Source organism: Dermacentor variabilis, chromosome 1 (assembly GCF_050947875.1).
Source record: "Dermacentor variabilis isolate Ectoservices chromosome 1, ASM5094787v1, whole genome shotgun sequence".
NCBI classification, from domain to species: Eukaryota; Metazoa; Arthropoda; class Arachnida; order Ixodida; family Ixodidae; genus Dermacentor; species Dermacentor variabilis.
The window spans coordinates 252,116,792-252,123,857 of NC_134568.1; positions in this window are offsets into that span (position 1 = coordinate 252,116,792).

The window sequence follows — 7,066 nt, forward strand, 5'->3', positions numbered from 1 at the left end:
GGTTCTCTCTTTTTAACACACAGACACAAACACACGCACGCACCAACACGCACACAAATACAGGCATAGACGCATTCAATAATAATATAATATTTGGGGTTTTACGTGCCAAAACCACTTTCTGATTATGAGGCACGCCGTAGTGGAGGACTCCGGAAATTTTGACCACCTGGGGTTCTTTAACGTGCACCTAAATCTAAGCACACGGGTGTTTTCGCATTTCGCCCCCATCGAAATGCGGCCGCCGTGGCCGAGATTCGATCCCGCGACCTCGCGCTCAGCAGCCCAACACCATAGCCACTGAGCAACCACGGCGGGTTAGACGCATTCATAACCGCGGGCATGAAGGCTCTCTCTTTCTAACACACAGACACAAACACACGTATGAACGCACCAACACGCACACGCATACAAACACAGGCGTGGACGTATTCAGCACCGGCATGAAGTCTCTCTCCCTGTATCTCTCTGACCGTGGCCTCCGCGATCAGCTCCGCGGAGGCCACGCGGAGGCCACGCTCTGACACACACACACGCACTCACACATCGGCTGCCGATGAATTTTATAGAATGATGTTCAAATCTTGGAGAGGCCTCAACATTTACCTGCTGTTACCGTCGAAGCGCCATTGTGACGAGTCTAAATGTAAAAAAAGGAAAAAAATAGAGAAAGAGTTGCGGAAAATTAATGGAAACTGCGGGCAATCTCACAGACCGCGCTCAGCCAACTCGATTCTAGAACATATTATAAAACAATAATTCGTGGACACTGTTCACATCCGTCGATGGTGCAGAAGTCTATTCATGCGGTAGTCTAATTTTTGGACCCCACCGGCCTCAGTGATCGATTGTATTCCTGATGCTCCTCCATGTTGTGTGCGCGCAGTGCTCCCACTCCCTCTTTCGATTTCCCTTGCCACCCATGCAGGGTAGCAAATAGGACGCTCGTCTTATATCGCTGCTTCAACGCTGCATCACTGGTGGCGTAAGCTTTCCCCTGCGCTTTCTGTTTATTAAATTTTTGTTGGAATGTTCGCCACAAGAGACTAAGTAAATAAGTATGCATAGTTTGCATACTCGTGTCCAATTCTCAGAATGTGCCTTCCTTCGGGTGTGGGAGCGCGATTTTATCGCCTATGTTCCAACGTTCATCGCTTCTGATGGAAGTGTATATATGTTTCTAGAAGTTCACGGGAATGATCCACCAAAGCATGCGAGAGGATTTTCCAAATATTTTCTCTACGCGAAGGCGTGATGGTTTGGCGTATGCGAAATCATTACCCATCGGTGAGTGTAATATCAACTCACTTAAGAACATTTACTTTTATTTCAGCGACATGAACAACCCCTCCACTCTATGTCAGTCACGGCGAACGTAGAATAACACAGTTCGTGAAGTTTTCTTTCTAAACAGTTTTTCAAACAGCAGGTGCGCAAAGCCCTGAAGTGCCATACCCCGCGGCACTCGCTGTCCACCGCGTAATTGTGCTATAGCGCCTTAATTTGTTGCTTGGCGCAAATTGCGTATGGAGGGCAGATAAATGCTGCGATAGCGTTCGCCTGATCGACAGCACTATGTGACAGATTCAATTCGGACTTCGCAATATATTATCTCGAGGGCTAACGTTTCTCCCTGCATGGCCGAGACATACACCTACATTAGGTGAAAAAAATTCCATCGCGTTACAGAAGCTGCCATGTTGAGCGATATACGATTCACCTACACAGCAGGCTTCGGAAACTTGTCTTTTCCTCCCGTGAACTTTTCATTTCAAAACTAACCTCTCAACATTTCTCGACATACAGGGACAAATTCGAATTAATTAATTAATGATTCATTAATTCCTTATTTCATTAATTCATTAAGGAAACTAGTGAAGGCCCACGGTTCCCCGCGTAAATGTTGGACAGCTACACAGGTCACCGGCGCCTTTCAGACGGATAAGTTGTCGCATACCTCGGCGTGATTTATGGAAGCGTAAGTACGAGTCATGTTCCTTGTAGACATTACAGAAAAAAATGATCGATTACAATCAGCAAGCAACGCTGAAAATTCCCTCGATGTACACGCTGGAAAGAAGGGCCGTGTTGTTGAACATTGCGCACAAGATTGTGGTTACAGAATGCAGCCATACTCCCGTCTGGATCCTCTATGAATCAGGGCGCTTCATTGTTGCTGGGATTATGGGAAGGCTCTCCCGATAGAGCCAATGAAAAACGGAAAAATCGTTCGCAGGTGATTTCCTGGAATCAACCTCCGAAGTGGCCACTGCTATCGAGCCACACAAGCACAGTTTCAATGTGTCAGTCAACATCTGGTGCAACTCATCCCGGCGCTTTTCACTTGTCAGCAATTTAGACCTGATGACTAATTGTAACGGATGATAACAAACGTTCACACTCCTTTAAAAAATGGGAGAATATGTTATGTAATCAAATAAAGGCTGCATATTATTCAGCACAAGAAAATACTGCACATGCGTTATAATCGCAAAGATAGGGATCTATAAGTAACGTATGCATATCAGACCGATCGAAACAAATGCGTTCAACAGACAGAAATATGTCTGTATCAGAGAAGTTATATACTGCACAAAGCGAAGAACAATTGAGCAGCAGCTCTTACCGCGTCTGAAGGCCGCTTAAAAGCGCTTCCAGCGGAGAGAGACAGAAACTTATTAAGAGAAAAGATGAGAGGTCTGCAAGACTGCCATGCTCAGGCGATCGAGGCGTTGTCGCAGAACGCTGATTGGGTAAAGGAGGTAACCCATGTACACATTTTTATCCCTTTTGACACTGTAGCCCCCGCCAAATTATGCCCAAAGCTGCGTCGCTTGTTATAGCTTGTTAAGTAAAATATGTAACTGGTTACATGTAATTGGTTACTGAAAAAAGTAATTGAATAACAGCCAGCGTTAGCGAGTAAACAAAGTAATCGTTAAAGTACAAGATTGCTAAAGAAATAATACATCGACGGTTATGAGGCTCCCTTATTGCGAATTTTGAACGCAGCTGTTTCGGTGTTTTCAATTCGCGATATATTGTGGCAAAGAATTTGATTCTTAACGACAGGGTCCTCTCGCCGGCGGTGCTGATCCTCTGCTCGGGCACCTCATTTAGCAGCAGCGGCAGGCGAAGCATTTCCACTGGTTGCGTAGCTCATTGTTAAGAAATAAAGCGTGAACACAGGAACGCGTGGCTCGCGCGAAGAGCATTCTCTAGCGTCGGCGGTGCAGGCGACGTAGGGCATGCCCAGTGGGTCCGAAGCCGACGCCAGCGCTTTATTTCCATGTATGGTATCGGTGGACGCGCTCGGCGCATGCCTGGTCGTCGCCGTGGAGCACGTCTTGTGTGGCACTCCGCTTTCCTGCTCCCACTTTCGCCATACTTTCCTCCTCCGATTTCCTCCTCATGCTTCCGCTGCACCATCCTCCTCCGCTTTCCTCCTCGCGCTCTCTTCGCTCTCACCGTCTTTCATCCCCTGCTGCGCTCCGCGTTCGCTCTTTCATCCTTCGCTGTGCTCGTTCGCTCGGTTTCGCCAAGAACGCCGAGGGACGCCGACGCTCAACGCAGGAACGGCCGCCTAAAGGCCGCCCCACATTCAGCGTTTCTACCGGCGCTTTCTGGCGTTGCGTCTCCCGGCGTGGTCGCATGAACGGCGCCAGAGAGGGCGTCCAGCCACACGAGCGGCACGCGGACCAGCGCCAGCGCAGCGTCGCACAATGTGACCAGATTTATTTTACCAGATACCTCCTAAGCTAATTGTGTAATATCAATGAAAAGAGCTGTCATAAGTATTCTTCAATGCAATACTTATGCCTTTTGCATAGTTTTACGCTAAATAATATATTCAGGGCTGTGTAGAAAAATTACACAAGGCTAAGCTTCAGAAAACTGGCAGCAATATCGGCGTGAACATCACGAGCGGTCGGCGCGTCGGCGTGCGAAGCTGAGCATCGAGGGTTCTTTATTCTATAATAGAGGGGGAAGTAGGTGCTTTTTATTGCTAGACGCCATACGCCACATCATGGAAAGAAGGCAGCAGCTTTTGCTGCTAAAAAAGAAGCTCCTGCTTCTCATTTGGTACACCCGGCAGGACGATGGCGGCGACTTCAATCCATAAAACGTTTTTTTTAACACGATTCTTGTGTTCCTTGTGTTTGGTCTGCCACAATATCGGCCTTGCTTCTACAATGGCTATAAGAAGCTCGTTATCGATGTTCGCCGGTAGCATGATTGAAGCAACCAAACAAACAGCAATGGCGGCGCGAACTGCGAATCTGCGGAAGTTTCTTGCAAGAGTTGCCAGCAGCGCGGCCACGCCCTGCCACGCGCTGATTGGTCGGCGCTGTCGAGCCGCTTCCGACGGCGGCGGCGAGATCTGGTGTCCCTTGAGCACGACGTTTTGGCTTGGCGCCAGCCTCAGCGCCGACGCCGAGCGACGCCGGGTGACAAAACGCCAGAAAACGCCGGGAAAACGCTGAATGTGGGGCGGCCTTATGAACCGCGCTCTAAAACGTAATTGATCACGAGTAATTAATTACACAGAATTTGTTAGACGTGAATGTGCATGTGAACTGGTGCACGTGCATATTATAGAACCTAGACCATAAAAAATATGCGGTCACTATAGACAGTTTTTTCACGGGCACCACCATGGATGGATGGATGAATGTTATGAGCGTCCCCTTTGGCATTGGGCGTTTTAGTGGGTTGTGCCACTAAGTCGATGAGGATAGCTATAGGGGCTTGCTGGTGCGGCATATCTTATTTTCTTGTAGCGCAAGCTGAACAAGGAGAACAGAAAGGCACATCTGACACACACAGCGCTATAACTTAGCGCTGTGTGTGTCAGATGTGCCAGAGGTGTTAGGGTCTGCAGAGAATTTCTTGCGCAGAGCTCGTGCTCTTGCCCGTATTTTTTCCTTCTCGAGGTATTTCTATTACGTTAAGTGTTACGCTCGGGCCGGGTTGCTCGTAGGGTGGTGTTGCGACATTGAGGTGGTCCCGTAGCGCTCGTCACCCGTTTCGTGACAGAGCGTTGCCAGCTCTATAGTAGGTAGCGAAGACTCCGAGTCAGGCGTCGGTGAGAATAACAAGAGGGACTTTATACACTATATACAGGTCATTATACAGGACAAGATAGGATCGGCACGGGGACCGAGAGCTAACAGCAAACGCGACTGTTCCCGCACGGCGTCGTCCGGCGAGACTCCAACGCGTAACACATCTCACTCCACTCGAGAGCGGCACTCGGCTCACGGTGGTTCGGTGGATCTGGCTCTCCAGGCGGCAGCGTTGGGACTTATAAAGCCTTGAGAAACGATTATCACTCAAACGGCCCAATACAGAGCCAGCACTCGACGGTCGTCCGAGAGGTCCAACCAGCGACCGCGCTGGCCACCCGCTTCAAGTTTACCGCGCGCGGTGACCTCCAGGGGAAAGGAAATACGGCGCCGGGCTGTCTAGCACTTTGTTGCACGTTTGAACATCTCGCTCACCGATGCTCCTCCACAGGGCTCCGCTGCCTGGCGGCGCAGCATCTTGATTTGTCAAGGGAGCGTTAGAGCGCTGTGCCTTTCGGCGCAACCCCGGATTTGTCCAAAGGGCATTCGCAGGATAAATTCCGCATCTTGTAGATTCGGAATCCAGGCTGGTTGTACGGGCGCAACAGTGGTGGTTTGCCTCGAGTTACCGCCTTGAGCACCAGCAGTTCCCATTTTTCGGGGTCGCATTGTAGCCCGCATTTTTTAAGGGAACGTTCGATGCGATTTACTGCAACGTTATCGAAGGAGGGCGTGTATTCACAAAGCAGCTAGCACGCTAGAACTACTTGTAAGAGTACAGTCAGCATGACCAGCAGTAATGTCGAACACAGGCACGTACCAAGGATTTTTTTTCGGGGGGGGGGGGGGGGTAGGGGGAGGCATCCCAAGCTAACTTTTCTATGCAAATGAGGGGGGAGGGTACCTTTACTAGTACAAATGTGAATAACGCCCGCCATTGGCCATAAAGCCGCGTAACCCCGAAAAAGAGAAGTGAAACAAGGTGTATTTCACAGGTACTGCTGCGAGATGCACTTATCCTTTACTTGGCAAACACGGAATCACGTCAAATTGACTCGCGCCGGAAAGACGTGCAGCAAGAACACTGCGTGCTAAGAACAAGTTAACGACCGAAAGTGTAATATAAAGATTACTATAGCAGAACACAACTTAAAAAAAAACAGCAGTTGGCAACCAAGGTACACGGACCGCGCGGGGTTCTGTTGCTCCGCCAGCCAATGACAGAAGCAAACAAAATTGTCGTCATGCGGCCCTTTCAAGATGGCGTCGTACTTGATACCTCCGGAGCGTCTGCTGTTCTTGAAGAGTCTTTTCATCGGCGGAAGCAATGAGGTGTGCAACAACCATGCATAAAGTGTATGGAGTCTGAGCATTTCGCTCTTCAAAAGTCTGGGGTGCAGTTCATTTCACTGCCGAAACCGATTTACTCTTGAAACTTCACTGCCAACTGAAGTGAAACTCGACAATAAATAGTTGAAGCGAAGCAAGCATGTTATTTCAATTCAATAAAGAATTAGGCTTTCGCCATTTCACTATAATAGGCGAGGGAAAACGTATAAAATGACGCGCCAATAATTTTATTTTTGTGGTTACCGCCTGATTTGGGTAACAGGAAAAGTTTGGAATTATTTGCAGCCTCGCGGAGGAACAGTGGCTGGCAGTTATGAGGGCGTGGGCGGGGCTTCACTGCAGACTTAAGTTGCATACGACTATAGTAGCATTTTTTTAAGTTCTGGAAGAATTATAATGAAATATATATTTGCGGAACAATCACAGTTCTTTTGAATCCTTCGTTTACTGCTCCTACCAAGGGCCGAAACCGACTCGTATTGTTATTTGGGAAGTTGCGTAACGATGCGTGGCAGCCAGTCCCGTACAACCGCGTAGAGCGCAGGACGCTGCGGTTCTAGACGTACTGCGTCCACCACGCAAGGTAAGAAAAACACCTACATGAGCACAGCAGAGAAATGGCGACGTCAGGTGGCTCGACTGATAAGTGT